The following is a 19,370-nucleotide window of genomic DNA, read 5'->3' as shown; positions in this document are numbered from 1 at the left end:
TGAATGATCTAAAAGATTACTTGGTAGCTTTTAGTATAATCCTGATATTAGTTAATGGAAGTACCGCTAATGAGCATCTATTAATAGAAGGTAAGTGTAGTCACACTGCTAATGTAATGGCCCGGAGGTATAAAAACATGTGGACAAAACAAATCTATACTGTTCTATATCAAAATAGCTCTCCTGAAAAAGAGCTAGAAAAATGATCACAACTAAAAGACATTTTTTAACAACAGGTGCATTACTTGGTGGGGCTCACCATCAAGTTTTAAATGGGGTACTGGGCAGTAATAGTTCCAGACCCTCTTTCTCTACAAGATTTTCTTAATTATTCTGGCTGGGTGTCAAAAGTTCTGATCTTATAACTCTTTATTGTCAGGTCTGACCACACTGTGGACGGCATGGCAGCTTCCCTGACCCACACGCACACCTCTGGAGTACCTTCTGGAATTAGAAAACCTGAAGCAACTGGAAAGCGGAAGAAGGATCAACCCCTGTGGCACCTAACTTACCTGAGACATCCTTCTATTGTTTTTTATTCCGGCCTCAATTGACAAGGCCGCTGGACTTTGTAACTGACCTTGGTCAACCTCGTGACTCCAGACCCTATGACCCCTTCCCAGCTTGCAAAAACCCACCCTAAGCTGTAACTTCTGTAACTTTCCACTGCCTACCCCAAACCTATAAAACCAACTCCTATCCCTCCACTGATTCTCTTTTCAGACTCAGCCTGCTCATACTCGGGTGAACAGCCAGCCATGCTGCTCACACAAACCCTGTTTGGGGGGTATCTTCACTCAGAGTGCACGTTTTACCATTTATATAACAAGAAACTCATATCTTAAATTTAATATATAAGAAGTTTGTACTTCTTTATGGCTCTTTGTTTTGTGGGTTAATGTAGTCTCCACAGTAAAATTATTTTCAACTAGAAAACAGGGATCCTATCAGAGTATTTCCCTACTCTTTTTCTTTCCCACCACTCTAGCTTGACGTTGAATGAGGTGATCTCACATAGTGTTCTGTTTTCCTTTCTTTATACCCTAGTCATAGCATATGCAAATAACCACATCCTTTGCAGGGACATGGGGGGAATTATCCTTAGCAAACTAACACAGGAACAGAAAACCAAATACTACATGTTCTCATGTATATGTGGGCACTAAAGGATGAGATCACGTAGACACAGGGAGGGGAACAACACACACTGGGGTCTTTTGGAGGGTGGAGGGTGGAGGGTGGGAGGAAGGAGAGGTTCAGAAAGAAACATTGATACTTGGCTTAATACCTAAGTGATGAAATAATCCGTACAGCAAACCCCCATGACACAGTTTATCTATGTAACAAACCTGCACTTGTAGCTCTAAACTTAAAAGTTTAATAATAAATCTCCTTGATGAGGTTCTTTGGAATTAATTAGGGGTTATGCCTTTTTGTCTCTAATTCCATATACCTAGCATGGAGGCACTAAACCATGACAGGGCAGTGTTATATATTATGAACAAGTTAGGTGTGTTGTTTAGATTGTTTGTTCCTGTATCTTAGGAGAAACTCAGAGAACAATGAGCTGCTCCCTGCCTTCAAAGGGCTTCAAGTCTAGAAATGATTATTACCCACATTTTATATACATAAAATTCAGATTGTGCTGATGAATACTCACAAGTGGAAATGTAATGAGAATATTCATAATGTGGGCTTAAATGTACTTTTTTTCTAATGCAATTATTTAATTAAAAAAAGAACTTTCCTCGATGACTGGCTTTTATCAGTCCAAGTGTGGACAAAGTCCTGTTCACTGCTATGGAATACAGAACTATGCACACCAGTGATTCAATATATTTTCTTAACAGTATAAAGGTTATCCAAGCCTCGACATCATATATGTATTTTTCCCGTCCTGCAGTAGACATTCAGTATTCCTATGCAAAGATCACATACACACCAAACAAGAATCAAATATGCTTGTGTGAGAATTCTTATACTTAAAGCATCATAGACAGATTTAGTTTTCATGTTTAGGACTACACGATGATGTGAAAAAGGCTGTGAAAATGCTTCTGTCTACACTGGCATGACACTGGAATTAAAGCCAACTGGAGGCAGCTGCAGCTGCCTCTGAAACAAAGCTGGGGAATTCAACAGCAGAAGCCAACAGATGCAGCCAAAATCCCACAGTGGCAAAAGCCCTGCTGTGGGACCTGGCATAGGCAGTCAAGCACTGGCATCAGTGAACTTCATTTAATGAAAAGACCCCTAGGTCTTCCTTGTGGGCCAACTCCATTACTGCTGTATTCTAGTACTCATTAAAGGTTTGGGTGACAGGGAGCTTTTCCATGCAGCTATCTGCTGCCATCTATGCTGAATGCAGAAACGGTGGGTGAGCCTCAAAGCAGTTTAAAGTTCACCTGTTTTAATGCACAAATAGTCAAGTAACTAGAGTTTATCACCAGTCCAAGGTGAGGTATTGGGGCGGAGTAGGGTAGAATCAAGCTATTAGTTATTGTCAGAGATATTTACAGAATGTTTTGGTTATATGGAAGGTGTTTGCCTTACAGCACCTCTTGCAAATAACATATTTTGCTATATTGCCTCCTTTTATTAACCATAAGAAAGGAAAAGCAAGCATAACATTTTCACATACTCAAGGCATCATTATGGTTAATTTCATAACGGTTACATGCAGTGCCAAAATGTTTGCATGCTAGCAAATTATTTTATACACAATCTAATAACCATAACCGTAAAGCTGAACTGATTTTCTATCTTCCACTTTGACCACGTCCCTAAAAGCTGTTTACCTGGCTGCTGATCACATGTAAATTGAATTGGTTCCTTAACAAAGGGATAAAACTTGAGTGGAAAAGGTACCAGTTAGAGATACCGAATGGTCTATGACTCTAAGAAGTTGCATGAATACTGTTTTCACAATTGTAATGATAAAAAATAGAAAAATGAAAATGCCACTGTTTTGCAGAAATATATTTTCCTATAAATATTCGTAATTACAGATACCAATCACAACTTGGGAATAAATTAGACAGAGAAAACCCTTCAAAAAACCTGTTGTTAGAGAATCTCTTTAATTCTTTTCCATAGAACTTGTCCTTGGATGAAACTCTCTTCTGTGTTATCTGTGCAGCTACAAAACTTTATTTGTTCAGTCAATCAATAGCTGATATTGTTTGCAAGACTCTCCAATGACAAATCTCCTAAACAATCCTTGTATCTCTTCATATTTCAGAACAACACATCAGTGTTGTGAATGTGCATCATCTCCATGTCCTTTCCCAGAAGGGTTCATTGTGATCCTCCCAGCATAACCTAAGAACTACACTTTTCTGGAGATGCTTCTGGAACTAGCCTGGCAAAATTAGTGTTCTGTATCTTATACATTACTTTTTGCCTCCTTGTATTGTGTGTTTGGTTCTTTAAAGGACAGTTATATACATGTAAAAAAGTATTAGGCAAAAGTATATACGTTAAAGATACAGAGTGTACACCTAAGACAGTCTAGTTACTGACGATTATAACATCAGTAGCAAAAGCTATGTAAGTTCATGTTTTCTGTGATGGAGTCACATACATTTGTTGTTGTTGTTGTTGGTCTGTGAAAGACCTTAGAGATCAACTAATCCAAAACTCTTATTCACATTTGAAACTGAAGTCCAGAAAGAAGAACTGATTGTTTACAAGTTACAGAGTTGGCATCAGAGTTACAGAGTTGGCTACAATCCATCTCTAGATCCCCACTTTGGAGCTTGCGCTTAGACTCCAGGCTGAAAGGCAAGCCGTCCTATGGTAAGAAGAGTACTGGATTATAGGAAGGTCCCACTGGTCCAGAAACATTATAGGTTTGTCTAAAGAGTCTAGTTTTGCTAGGTGTCTTTTCTTCCCCTGCTTTTGTTTATAGAAATCCTTGGCTCCAGAGAAACCCTGCAACACATAAGCTTCTTGCTGTTATCACTTTTTTCACGCCTTTAACACTTCCTAGAATGCTGTGACCTTTACTACCTCATCCTAATTCCATCAGTGGTTCTTTATAAGCAGCCCAGAGGATGGCTTTCACTGTAACAGCCACACATTACCCCTCAGCTCAAGCGAGAAATGCCACTTAGATCCACGAGGTAAAACGAAATAAACACTTGCCTTCACTTGTTCCAAAATCTCCACTCAACAAATGAGGCAATTAGGACTTTCTAGATCAACTCGTACTTAACTACTACGAAGGATATACGTGGTAGGTGCATGCACATTATAAATAGTTCAAAGAATAAAAAATGTTACTGTTTGATTGTTCACTTTTTTTTTAAAACTGTAATTGACTGGTGGCTCAAGCCTGTAATACCAGCACTTTGGAGGCCGAGGCGGGTGGATCATGGGGTCAAGAGATCGAGACCATCCTGGTCAACATGGTAAAACCCTGTCTCTACTAACAATACAAAAAATTAGCCGGGCATGGTGGCGCGTGCCTGCAATCCCGGCTACTCAGGAGGCTGAGGCAGGAGAATTGCCTGAACCCAGGAGGTGGAGGTTGCGGTGAGCTGAGATCATGCCATTGCACTCCAGCCTGGGTAACAAGAGTGAAACTCCGTCTCAAAAAAAAACACTATAATTGACTATCATTTAGAATTAATGAACATACATATTTATATAAAATTTAACACAAAATGTTGTAAGCAGATCAAGTTCTGCTCTATACCATATTTTTGTCCAACTTTCAAGAACCAAAACTAAATGTACATTCATAAACAGATTACTATGATGGCTCTATTCATTCTGCATTTGAAAGAGCCACTTTGCCATTTTTTGAAAACTTGCCTCATATGGGAGGGAGTTTTCCACATGGAGATATCTGCTGCCATCTATGTGGAAAGCAGAAATAGTGGGTGTGGTTTGAAACAAGCCTGTTTTGAGTGATGCACAAATAGTCAAGTGTCCAGACTTAATCATCAAACCGAGCAGTATGTTGGAAATGAAGCCCAATCTTTAGTGACCTGCCACCTCACCTAGGTCTTGCTTGATTCTCTGAACTGTACTCAATGCTTCTAAAATCTTCCTGGCCTGCTTTATCTTAAGGCATAAGATAAGGAATGCTCAGTTTCCAGAAGACTGAGAAATGCCACTTGCACAAGAGAGGTGCTGGTTCTTGGCACAGTTATTTTCTGATCTGAAAAAGGCGCCATGACAAGTAGAGAACTAAAATGAAGTTAAATTCTGAAGAGTGTAATATATGTACGCACATCCCTTAGACATGGAAAATGTGCATTGCACTTTTAGCATTCACATCTAGTTGTTTGGGGAGATACCTGATCCACATCTACAGGTCATTTGGGTTGCTCAGAACTTCAAACCTTCCCATTTAATCTTTAGAGGTAACATTTTGGAGGGTGGCTGCCCATTTCTCTCAAAATAGCTACATCTAGTTTCCCTCTTTTCACCCTCTCTTTTTTATTTTCTTTAAGTCTAGGTTAAAATATTCATTATTGTCTTCCAGAACTCACTTCAAATGGGTTTTCCATCTGTCATGAATCGAGTGTTCCTACCTTCGTCTTACAATTAACTCTTCTGCAGATCTCCTTACACTGATCTCCTCCCTTGAGCTTTGGACAATTATATTCTCTCATCTCTTTCACATAAATCTAACTTGGAAGACAAACACCTTAGGTTAAGCTGCTGTCCAGTGTGCATATTTTTCATTAAGAACCAGCAGTACCTACATCAATAGTAGGTGTTCCTCCTTTATCCTCACCTATACAAGCAACTTACTTTGGGAACCTATTTTCTTTTTTAAGCATTCTCATTTGAATGAATCTAGCCTAGGTTAGGGCCACTGGAACCAAGCTTGGGTGTGCCTGGCCTGGCCTGGAATACTATAATATAGGAGGCACTAGACTAGGAACCAGCAGTGTGAGAGCAAATAGGAGTAAGATAAATTTTCTGAGATGACAATCTAATAGCATGAGACTGTGTTCTAAGTTAAAGCAGGCAAGGAAGATTTTAGCAGGCAATGGGTCCAGTTCAAAAACTCCAGCAAGGCCTGGGAGAGATAGCAGGTTATTGAACGTCAAAGTACAAAGGGTCAGGATCTAGTTAAGATTGGTTGATTTTACCTCTGTTTTAGACTAAGAAATCTATTCAAATGGAGCCTATGGCCCTGTAACCTGGCTCTGGGAAAATGAACAAAGGAATGTGACATCACATCAGCACTGGCTTTGGAAATAGAAAACCTTAGGAGACCCTGAACATTTCAAAAAGACATTTGTGCTCTGCCTTCTTTTAAACTCTTAACTCTGGGTACCTAGGTTGTAGGAATGTAATGGAAGGCAGAAGAAATCAGGGGCATACAGATGAGTGTGTCATCTTTCGATTGGCACATAGATGTTCTGATTACGGACAGACTGTATTATTTTGTATTGCTTTAAGAGAGATGGAGTATGTGAATATGATACAAGTTACTATTTTTTTTAACTTTAGTTTTTTTTTTTTTTCAAAGGATAACAAGATTTATACAGAGTGGTATGCCTTTCGAATGGCATCTATTTACACAAAGAGATTAGGGATTAGGGGAGGATAGGGAAGGGAATTAGACCGACATTCTCACATTGAATGGCCTTTGTGGAAGCAGTCCTAATAACTTTCCATTACTGTCCAATGTTGTCTTCTGTTTCTTACTGGTAATATTCCCCAAGCTGGAGCTATGCAGTCAGTCTCCTCAATTCCTTAAACCTGCATTTATAATCTATTATAAAGTTACATATGAGTTTCTATTGTATAAATTAAGTATTCTTTTATTTTTACACATTTTTTTCATCTGGAGGAAAGTAATGTATATCATTATATATAGAAGCCATTTTCCCCTACAAGTAACAATGTAGGTGCTTGGATGTTTTTTGCAGTAAAATCTGCCTTTGCAGGGATAACTGCAGTCACCTTTTAAATGAACATATGCATATACCAGGACTTGCACCTGTTACTGTTGTCATGGAGACAGTTCCAAAACATAAGATACAATTCTATTATTGAGGCAATATAGTTTCCCAAATGAATTTTAATGAAATTGTAGCAGAAAAACAAAAAGAATTTCATGGAGGCTTCTAAATTTTTTAGTGAAGTTTGCCAACTAGAATATGACTACATCATACAATAGTAATCTTCATCTAAAAAGGGAAACAACAGTCAGCAAGTGTCAAGCTTGCAAAAAGGGGCATAAAATAGGTTTATTTGAAAGTGAACACTGTACTCAAATTCTAGTTTTTTGGTATTTATCTTTAATATTGCCCAATTACTGCTCCTACTGTTGATGGAAGTATATTTGACCATCAGCAGTCTAAATGGCACATACCAAGATCACCGAGTTATCTGGAGATTTTTTCTAATTTCTGTCATCTTTAGGCTTTCTACTGATATGAGGTAAACAGATTTAGGGCTACAATGTTTTAAGAGCTAACAAACCTAAAGGACCTGTATTTCAACCCATTGAATTACAGATTAGGGAACCAATGCCTAAAAGAGTTAGGTGATTTGTCTGAGACACAAAAGTAACTGAGGTAGGGTTGCACTGGAGCGTGGTTTTCTGGCTCTCCTCCCCCCATGCACAGTCACTGTGCTGCCTTGTGAACTACAGGCTGCTCTGCTGCTGGTTAAAGCTGGTGCATTATTTTCTGAAGGAAAGAATTCAAGTTCTGAATTTGAATATCTGAACTTTGATTGCCCACTTGCTTTGTCATGGGAGTCAAGTACAATTTGCTAAATAAAACACAATTTCAGAAACCTTAAAGTAGGTATCTCCTCATCAAATATGTTGATTGCATGTAGATGACTACTTTTACCCACGGAAAATGAACTAATATCTTGGGTTTATAAGAGAAGAGTAAGTTTTCTCAATCTGTAACCATTACTTCACCTCTTCTGTCCTCTGAAGTCATGTGAATCAAACATCCCAGGCTCATAAGGAAGCCAACTGTGAAACCAGTGCTTACCTCCAAGTCAAGAGCCTGGGAAACATCTATGGAGCTTAGCTTAAAGTTATCCGATGATGAATTAGGAATCCAGCATGTCGTTTTGTGCACACAGTTATGGCATAATATTGGGTGGAAAGGAAGCCTTCGCTGTTATAAAATATGAGTGGGAAATGATTATCCCTAGATACAGAGAGTACTTATTATGTAACTCTTGCTAAGGTTTGACGACGTGGCAGGCTCTGTGCCGAGTCAAGTCTCTAGTGGAGCGGAGCACTCCCCAGGCTCTAGAAGGTCCCTGAGATGGTGTGTCATACAGTGAAGATGGGTAGAAAATACTCTAACCATTCAGGATGTGATTGTTTTGGCTTCCTCTCGGCTGAGCTTTTGGCACTTGAACTGGACCCAATGCAATATCACAGCTGGGATATGATATAATTTGAATCAAACTCCACTGTAGTATTAGAGATAGAAAGAAATTCCTGCTACATCCAGCAAGTCCCAGAGGGACTATGTCTCTATTGTTCACGTGTTTGCACATGAATGTGCATTTATGAACACTTTTTGTATAAATATGCTGATATATAAGATATGCAAAGCCATATAAATCTATATTACTAAAATAATTCATACCATAAATATTTCTTGAGAATTCACTATTTACCAAGTACATTTTTCTAGTTTAAAAGTGAAGCCGGGCATGGTGGCTCCTGACTGTAGTCCCAGCTACTTAGGAGGCTGAGGCAGGAGGATTGCATGAAACCAGGAGTTCAAAGCTGCAGTGACCCATGATCATGCCATTGCACTCCAGCCTGGGTGGCAGAATGATACCTTGACACGAAAAAAAAAAAAATTGACCCACATGTATATTCGTCACTTTTAAAATAGAGATAATAAATTTCTTCCTTGATTTCTTAAAGAACTTAAAGGAGAGGGACTATTCAACTCAGCAATCCCATTGCTGGGTATATACCCAAAGGAAAATGAATCATTTCATGAAAAAGGCACGTGCCCTTGCATGTTCATCACTGTGCCATTCACAATAGCAAAGGCATGGAATCAACTTAGGTGCCCATCAACGGTGGACAGGATAAAGATAATGTGGTATATACACACCATGAAATATTACATAGCCATAAAAAAGAACAAAATCATGTTTTTGACAGCAATGTAGATGCTGCTGGAGGCCATAATCCTAAGCAAATGAACACAGTAACAGAAAACCAAATACCACATGTTCTCACTTATAAACGGGAGCTAATCACTGAGCATACATGGACATAAACATGGAAACAACAGACACTCTGAACTATCTGGAATAGGGGGCATGGGTTGAAAACCTACCTTATGAGAACCGTACTCACTACCTGAGTGATGAGACCCACACCGCAAACCTCAGCATCACACAAAAACCCCATGTAACAAACCTGCACATGTACCCTCTCTATCAAAAATAAAAACTGAAATTTAAAAATACATAATACATGAATTCCTTCCTCACAGGTATTGAAGAGCACAACATGGTAAAGTACCTGATGTGTGAGCGGAAGTACCTGTCTCCCTTTGACCTTTTCTTTGCTCTCCTCTAACTCTGAGGTATGAATAATCTTTCTGTCTTTTTCAAATTCTGCAAACCACAAGAGAGTAGGGAAGGAAGGGTGTGAAGGCGATCCATCTAATCCCAGTTCAGAGCCTGTGACAGACACCCACACTGAGTCCTCTACTTTAGAGAAGAACCCCACAGACTTTGAGAGTGACCTGTCACCCGTCATAACCCCTGAGGACTATGAGCTTTTTCGCCATAAGCATTGGCTGTTTGTGCCAATCTAGTAAGACCAGACTGATTAATAGACAGACAGAAAAATAAACAGATATAAGTTTATTTTTCTTATTCTCAAACAGTACATTTATGTTGTTGAATATTGGGATAAAATATTAAAAATAGAAAACAGTAATTATGCATAATTCAATAATTTGGTCTATTTCCTACAGTTTGCTACTAACTTTGGGGCAGACCTCCAAAATATAAATGTAATGGGGCTATGATGTCTCAATTCTGACTATATTGTTATATAAAGTGGTAATGCCTTACAACTTAAGTGTGAGAAGGATGTGTGTGTGTGTGTGTGTGTGTGTGTGTGAGAGAGAGAGAGAGAGAAAGAGAGAGAGAGAATATGAATATATGAAGATGAGAATACTTAGGAGAACTGTGTCCACTAGAATTTTACCACAGGCCAGAGTGAAAACTTCAAAGATGCTTAAGTAAGCCTGTCTAGTTCTTTGTGAATATAATTTTGGAAAACAAACTAAAACATCAAGATAAAGGTCCCCATTTCATCTCATATTTGCAAATAAGGCTTATTTCATGAATGGTGAAATCACTTTGTAGGATTTGTAACCTTATGGTTGTGCTGGCTTGCCTGCCACGCTGCCTGTGTTTATGTTGCTTCTCCCTATGGCACGTGCTCTGAGCAGACAAGGGTATAATTATAAATCTCCATCCACAAACAAGAACAATGGCTGCACCCAGCAATTTGACTCTCCCTTTGTGAAGCTCTACGTGGATACCGTTTTGAATGTCAAAGTTCTATGAATGTCAGAGAAACAGCTGCCACCAGTTCCTTGCATTAGGCACCTCTTTCAACATTTACTCGTGATAGTGCCTTATCCATCCAGGAAGAAGCAAACCAAAACCCAGAGATTTTAAAATACGGTATCTATAATTATGGGAAATAAACCAAAGAGGACCACAAATACAACCATGACATGCGTTTCAAGACTTTCTAGACTTGCTTAGGAAAAAAAGAGACTAAATTTTTGTCTCTGGGCAAAGTTAGCCAGAGGAGAAAGAGAAACTTTACAATCAAGGTATAGTTTGTGCTATCTCCATTTTTATAAAAGCAAAGTTAATGAGGCTTTGATCTTTATTCCATGGTTGTTAAGATCATTACTAAATCTGAGATCGTTGCAGAGATATACAAGGTAGTATGCCAAATCATTCATTCATTCCTTCACCAAACGTGGATACAAGCACTTACTGAGTGTCCAGTAAAAGCAGGAGTACATTGAAGGCTCATTTCATGGCCCTTCGTTTCGACATAACATAGCTGTGATGCATTGAATATTAAGGAAACCCCTAAATGTTTAATTCAGAACTTACTAGAGCTATTTTCAATTCATGAAAATAAAGGCCAGGCATGGTGGTTCACACCCGTAATCCCAGCACTTTGGGAGGCCAAAGTGGGTGGATTGCTTGAGTCTCAGGAGTTCAAGACCAGCCTGGGCAACATGATAAAACCCTGTCTCTACCAAAAATACAAAAAAAGTAACTGGGTGTGGTAGTAAGTGTCTATGGTCCCAGCTACTTGAGAGCCTGAGGTAGGAGGATCACTTGAGCCTAGGAGATATAGGCGTAGTGAGCCAAGATTACCCTGCTGCACTCCAGCCTGACGAAGTGAGACCCTGTCTCAAAAAAGAAAAGATAAAAGAAAGATTTCTCAAATCTAAGTTTAGTATTTAAAAAAAAGTAACTTAAAAAAAAAAAAAGTAACATCATGGCTGTGAGCTTGATTTCACCTCTGTTTTAGACTAAGAAATCTATTCAAATGGAGCCTATGGCCCTGTAGCCTGGCTCTGGGAAAATGAACAAAGGAATGCAACATCACATCGGCACTGTATATTTTTGGAAGGGTATTGCATTTCTCCTTTGTGGTGTTTGGTCCGTGCACTTGAAAATACATTCACAGTGGGAAGGCACCAACTCTGCTGCACATTTATAGTTGAATCTATTTTTTTTCCTGACAAATATTCAAGTGGGGGAGGAATTCCATGTGAATGCTCTAGTGCCTCCCTCCCTCTGATGAGTCTAAGTGCTGGGTAAACAAACATTATTTCTAAAACCTCAAGGGGAATACTTGAAACTGGGACAATGTAAAAGGAAAGTGGGTAGAATGGATAGCTTCTAGGCAGACTGTGACATTTCTGAGTAATTATGGAGGGGTCTAGGGTCTGGGGGACAACACTCCACCAGCAGCCCTTTTGATATAAAAAACAAAAAAATGAACATTTGAGCAGTTTAAAGGATAGGGCTGTGAAAACGCAGATGCCGGCCTTACATTCTAACCAGACCACCTCCTTTAAGCTTTCCTACTTAGAAATTTTGAACCTTCCTGATATCTCCTCACTAGGGAGTTAGGAATTAAGTAAATGCCTTGGACTCTTGGTTTAGTGGTGGGGGGTGGATTATGAAAGCATCGGTGTACATGAAGCCACCCATGGGCGAACAGCCATCGTTTACTGAGTATCTACTATGTGAGAGTCTCCTTCTGAGCTTTTCCACTTCTATTATCTCTTTAAATTTCCCAACAAAGCTAAGGTAATGACAGTCTTTCCTGCTGACCTATGAAGCCCAGGTTGGGAGTTGTCCGATGACTCTTCCTGTATAATCTCACCCCAAGGGAAGACATTACTCTGATTTTTCCACCTCATGTTTTTCCCTGGCAATTGCTGTGAGAGAATGTTGTTTTTGGAGTTGAGTAGGCAAGTGGTGTTCATGATATGAAAAACCAAAAAAAAAAAAAAAAAAAAAAAACCCACCAAATCCACAAACTTTCTGACACAAAGCCACAAAGCACTCATCAATTTTAGCCTGTCTATGCAATGACAGAGGACTTTTCCTACTGTTGGATATTCCTAAGTGAGAAGATCCAGCCTCGATTAGCTCTGTAAGAAGTGCCTTCCCAGTCAGCCTTGGGGAAATCAGTAGAGGATTAGTTAAGACAGCAGAGCAGCCACTGGAGGGCGCTCCTGAAATCTGGAGGTTTCTTCCTGCCAAGGAAACGGTTGCTGGACTCCCTGCTTGACGCTGTGGGTTTGTTTAACAAAGAGAAGGAATGTCTGGGGGATAAGTCCCAGTGCACTCATTCTCTGGAAAAGATCTGCTGTACATATTTGCCAAGTGATAAGGAACCTAGTAAATCAAGAACCATTTGACAATTTACAGTGTTCAAAGGTAGCTTCCTGGCTCTTGAAAGAGTTATATAAATGGCTATGTTAAAAATAGGCAACAAATACAACTAAGCAACCTGAAATGGCCTAGGATATGCACCGTATGTGACAGCCATGAAAATAATCGAAAGAAGAATTTAGTATAAATTAATAATCATTCCTACTCCAATTGACTCAGTCTTATGGAAACAGCACATCTTTGTGCTGTTCTAAGTACAGATTTCTCTCTCCCTAATGGAACCCAGATCTTTAGTTTGGGAGCCTATATCTAATCTCTCTGATATCCCTCTCCAGCTCTCAACATACACTATGTAGTCACACTGAGTGTCTGTTAAGAAATATGTTCAAGTCATTATTTTCCTTATGACAAAATTCACAGTAAAAAACCAAGTGTCCACCAGAAAAATAATGTGCAAATCTAAAGTGGGTTAGTGGCATTTTCTCAGGACAAAGTACGTGGGAGGACAACATAGCAATCCCGGAATTTGACTGGGTAAAACTTTTTCATGCTCTGACTCTGTACTATATATGTATCTGTTTGCTTCTGCTTTGAAAAGAACTGGTAATGTACAAGATCCACTTGAACCACCAAATTTAGCAAAACAAACCAGGCAAAACCAGACATGTCTTTGCATTAATATTGTCATTTTGTTTTATATTACTTAAAAAGTCAAATCTTATTTTTAAAAATTAACCTGTTCTCTGGATTATTTGCTGCTCTCCTGTGATGCATATTGTGAAAAACACTTTTTAAAATCATGAAAAATATCCTGAGATTGACATCATGTCCTGTTTCTAAGCGACAAAGAAATCTTGGAGAATGGTAAGAGATTTATATCAGAGCCTATTGAATGCTTATAGATATTATTTCATTCAAGACCCATTTCATGGATGAGGAAACTGATGTTTACAGAAGTCAAGGAGCTTGACCAAGCTTACATAGTTAGAAGTAGCTGAGCTAGGATTCCACAGGTCCATCTCAGCGACCTATGATTTTAATCATTATACCATATGACCTGTTTTGGACTAGTTCCAAAAAATAGCTTTTCAATTAACCTCTTTTCTTTTAAAAGTGTTCATAGGTTTTAATTGCTTCTTTTTCTGCTTAGGCAATTCTTAATTTTTAAACTGTGCACATTGAGGGGAAAAAAATGTATTCCAGATGTAGGTTTTATAGCTACACATCTTGGTTATGGGTGGTTACACACACACGACAAGCATGTGGTACATATCTATCTCGGTTTTACTTTAGAAATACATTCTCAATAGGGGAAACTTGAAATATGCAGACTGTGGTCCTGATTCCACTTCAAAACGGCTGCTTTCATTCGGTTTACCCCATGCAACTTTTGGCCACAGTCAAATAGGGCAACTCAATTTTTTTCTTGAGTTTTACTTGGTATAGGTCATTGTAAATGCTTCCAACTAGTCCTGAAGACACACTTTGTTCATTTCTTCTTCCATAAGTTTTATTCAGCAGAACCTCAAATAACAGCAGCTTAGCCAGACACTATGGGGCAATCAGTCTGCTCAGGACTGATTCCTGTGCAGTCAGTTCCTCTGCACATCTTGCCTTCACAGTCTGCCAGTTGAGTGCATTGTGTTTCCAACACTGCGCTCCAAACAGACCTTTCGTAAGGAAAAGTCATTGCTACTTCATTAATTCCAGAAGATGAATGGTGAAGTCATATTGCTTTGATATGCTTTCAGATTAAGGCTGTCCATGGGAGGCTAGAATTCTCTTAAATATACAAGTTTTTAAATTCTGGCTATTTTTTCACAGGATTCTATTATGACACCTCTGCGGAATTTTTTTAATTTGTTTTAAGTCTGTCACTTTAAAAGGAAAATGGTTAGATGTGGCCAGGGCTGTGCAAGCCCAGTCTAGCTACCAGTGCCTGGCAAAGCTTGTACTCTAACAGATTTCTGCTAAAAAAGAAAAAAGAGAGAGAGACAGTATTTTAATTATTGCCTTGGATTCTTTCATCTTTTCCTACATGTTCTGAAACATAATATCCGAAGAGTGAGGAATAGCCATTTTAGTGTGAAATCATGCTGGGGTGGAAAGGCCAGCATATTTCCTATAGATTAGTATTATAGGGAGTTTGTTCATTTTCCTGGGCAGAAGCAAGGAGTTAGCACCTTGGAATCAACTCTTAACCATGTGAAGGCTTTGAGTCTTGGTGAGTTTTCCAAACACAGGATATTAGCTTTCTGCAGCCTGGAATGGAGTGATCACTCATGGGTGCAGGCAAGTTGCTTAGCTTGGCTTAGTTATACCATGGTCCTGAATAGCCAGGCTCTAGGTTAAGCCAAATCCAGAGTATCTTGTTTTATTTCACTTGTCACGTGTTTCAGAAGACATAATCTCAGAACATGGAAGAAGCCTTAGCAAAGCAACTTCAGAAAACAGCCAAAGGGTGTGTGTGTGTGTGTGTGTGTATCTGAGGCATGAATTTTATTAATGTTATTATTTAAATAAACTCTTCCTTATGCTAGAGCACCAGATGGTGCTATAAAAATAAGGAAAAAAGACCCAGGGCATATGTCATGTGACACATTAGCTGTATTGGTCTACGTTAAAATGATAAACATTTTAATCACTGCAGTTTATAACTCTATTTTACATTTTTTGGTGAATACAGTAAAAGTAACTGCAAATGCATACATAGAATTTTAATAAAAATGTATAAATAACTTACAAGAGGAAAGGGACTTAGGGATTATCTCTGGCAGCCTCCATTTCAAAGGTGAGGCCCAGTATAAACCCAATATGCAAAGAAGTGAAGTGACTTTCTAAAAGGTCTTGCAGGTAATAAATTGTAGGACAGTATTCCACATTCAATGCTATGTTCACTATCACCTGAAGTAGACTTGGAGGCAAAAATAAACTTATGTCAGCTATACTCAATGCTCGATAAAGTGGCAGAGCAATATTTTATAAGTGTGTGTTCCCTGAACTCAAATGTGATTTTAGGTAGTGATTCTGAGTCCCTTAAAACAGATTGCTTGATTTCTTTAAGGTGTGTTTTCTATTATACCAAAAATGGTTTATGGATTTTTTTTTTAAACTGCACTCCAAGGAATAAATACAAATTTCTATATTTTTGATGACATTAAGATATGTTAAGAGGCCTGAATGTTCCCAACATGGATTAAAAATTAAGTACCAACTATAGGGGGTCAGTTTTCTACAGTTATTTGAAATTCATTTTAAAGTTTCCCTATTGCTATGGGCTGAATGTTTATGTTTCCCCCACTCCAAACTCATACGTCGCAATTCTAACTCCCAGGGTGATGGGATTAGGAGGTAGGGACCTTTGGGAGGTGATTAGGTCATTCTTAAGATTGAGATTAGTGCTCTTATAAAAGAGGCCCTGGAGAGCTCCCTTAGGCTACAGCCACACCACATGAAGGCACAGTGAAAAGATGGCTATCTTTGAATCAGGAAGTCGTACTTTACCAGACACAGACTCTGCCAGAGCCTTGACCTTGGTGTTTCTAGCCTCTGGAACTGTGGGAAATACATTTCTGTTGTTATAAGCCAGCTAGTTTAAGGTTCTTTGTTATGGCAGTCTGAAGGAACTAAGATATCTACTGAGGTTTTCTTGGGGGAGGTAATGAATTATGTCATTTTTTTTTTCTAGGTTTAACAACCTACATTCAATTCCCCTTTGCGTGATCTATAGTATGGGCATAAATAGACTGGCATGTGTATCCAAATTAAGATGATGGTAGCCAGGAGAAAGACTGGAGATGGGATTACTGGCTATTGATAGCCAAGGTCTAATTCTGATCTTTTGGGATTTAGGTTCACATCTAGTTGGAAGGAGTTGTATTACTTATCTATGAATAGTGAAGTAACCTTGTGATCATAACCAATTTCAGAACAAAGAAAAAAATCTACACCTGGTGATGTCTTTTAATTTGATTCCACATCACCAGGGGCAGAGTAATTTTTATTTCTAGGGACATTCAGTGAGAACAGGATGACTCGCCGAGTTTCAGATGTGAGCAGCCTGCCAACTGTCCCTGGGCCCTTTGTGTCCCGCTGCAATATCTTCTAGGAAACAAACACAACAAGAAAAACCAACTTCCCCAAAATTCCATTGCTCTGGCAATGGTATTATGGCTCCTTCCAATTTTCTTCATGATGTTATAAGCAGTCAACTATAAGTAGTCAAATTTTACATGTTTTGGAATGAGCTCAATGACTTTTGAAGTTCGGCAAGTTCACTAATGAAGCTAAGATCTGCACTACCTTGCCGAAATCTTAAGTAGAACAAAACAAATTTGATGTTATTTCTCCCAGGGCCGACATTAACTCATTAGAAATGTCTCAGTTATGTTATCTATTGAGCAAAACATAGGATTTTTAATCTAGAAATGCCTATCCATTTTTGAGGTATATACTCTCAACTTTTTGAAATAAAGAGAACATTGGTTGCAAAACTTTTAGGTGTCTTTACTTTAAATAACGGATAGAAACAAAGCAATGTGTCCTATTACATCAGCGTTTTTCAAAATTTAGTCTCTGTACTGTTCGTTTGCATAATTTTCCACTTTCTGTAATATTTTCATAACCCTTAGTGCTTAAATGGGTGGAGAGGCCTGTGCCACAGTCTCCAACAAGGTGTCAAGGGAGAGGAGGTGTTTCTCTTCTCCCAATTCACACCATATTTAGAAGCACTGTTCTAGATGATTCCTCTAAGAATATTCAAGCTTTTAGAATCTTGGCTTTGTGTTTTGTAAATTGTACTTAAAGTCAGTGTGACTATTACAGTCAGTTTGAATAAGTGCAATGTATTTCTCATGTTGTAGGTAGGAAAAATTGCCAAAGAATCACTTAAATACTGAATATGTTGACAAGCTATAATTTATTATTTGGCTTAAAATGTGTCTCTCCTCTGTATTATCTACCTCGATCTTACTTAAGACAGGAAGGGTGGAGACTTCACTGGAAATGACAAATAGATATTCACTTTGGAGGTTTTAAGTGAAAAAAAAAAGTATTTTGATAAGTAGCAGTACTTGTTTCAAATGAAGATATTGATGTTACATTAAAAAGTAAACATCCAAATCTATTGGTCCAGGTCTGTACTGAAAACCTTTAAGGTGTATGTATGTGTAAGATATTTTAAAGTAATTCTAACCAAGCCATTGTTCAGCACCCTGATTTAACAAGCTACAAAACAATTCCTTAGCTTAAATTGTTAAAGAGACATTGTGATGACTAATAAACAAAGCATGTTAGCGGAATAAAATTTGTCTGGAAATATATAAATATTATTTTATTTGGAGGAAAGAAATTCAATATAGGGTAAAGAAGATAGGATTTTAGAATTAAGCTGAGTCAAAATTCTTGCTCTAGACAGTAGACGAAATACTTAACAGGTGTGAATTTCAGATTTTTATCTACAATGCATAATATATGCATTATGAAGAGATTACAAGTATTAACTGGAGAAAACAATCTGAGACCTTGGCAAATAATAGGCTCTCAAATTTAATTCCAATGCCATTAAAATCAGTGATTATCAGCTAGTACTTCACAAAAGAAATGATCTGAAAAAATTTTCAGCATACACGTGCTCTGATACCATGGCAGGAAAATGTAAGTGCGAGTGTAGGGGGTGTCAAGAGACTCGTGTGTCTGATGCATACCTCTGTGAAGAGTGACTCTTCTGGTTAATTTTAATCTTTTCAATAGATGTACTTATGGAATATAATTTGGTTGTTATTGTAGTGATCTGTTACTAAAGAAACTTTCTCGTAGTCAAAACTATGAGTCTCTGTATAACCCACATTTACCCATGAGTTATGTTAAATATGCCTTGTGTGCCACTGGTTTAGAATTTAGTTTTGGGGAAGGCAAATGGGGTGTTTCCCTAGTGTACTTTAGCACAATATAGGTAAAATAGTGTATGTATATGCAAAAAAGTGCCTGTAACTGTTCTGTAGTTCCAATGATTGCCTCACAAAACTAAGGAGGGTCAGAATTTGATTCTCACTCTGGCTTTCTGGTTGGCCCAAACTCCCACCAGCTATTAAATGAAGGCATCAGATGGGAGAATATATACAGTCTATAGAACCTACTGAAATTACTCAGAAGAGTTAAATAGTAGCAAGTTCTAATCAAGAAGAAATATTTTATTCAGTAATTACTTTGAAGAATTTTTTAAGAGCCCCTGAAAATTGGATTCCTACAGGGGATATTGCTAAAATACTAAGGTGTAAAATGATTCTCTTTTTAGAATTAAAAAAAAAACTCAATAGAAATAATTCAGTGTGTGAGGTAGATAAGCTTCAGACAAAGGGAAAAACCAAACCTGCTAGTCAGAGATATAAAAAAAAAAAAATCAACTTTTACCTTATGTTGCCAAGGAGACTGTGTAAACAGACTTA

At 38.2% G+C, this 19,370-nt stretch overlaps 1 protein-coding gene across 18 annotated transcripts in view; it reads right to left on the bottom strand.

Moving 5' to 3' along the window:
* SLC8A1 (solute carrier family 8 member A1) overlaps nucleotides 1-19,370 on the bottom strand; it is a 404,614-nt gene that overhangs the window by 132,296 nt on the left and 252,948 nt on the right. The gene's annotated exons all lie outside the window — the stretch shown is intronic.

The sequence above is a fragment of the Callithrix jacchus genome, chromosome 14, assembly GCF_049354715.1.
Source record: "Callithrix jacchus isolate 240 chromosome 14, calJac240_pri, whole genome shotgun sequence".
NCBI lineage: Eukaryota > Metazoa > Chordata > Mammalia > Primates > Cebidae > Callithrix > Callithrix jacchus.
This window is presented reverse-complemented; position numbering and strand designations above follow the sequence as displayed.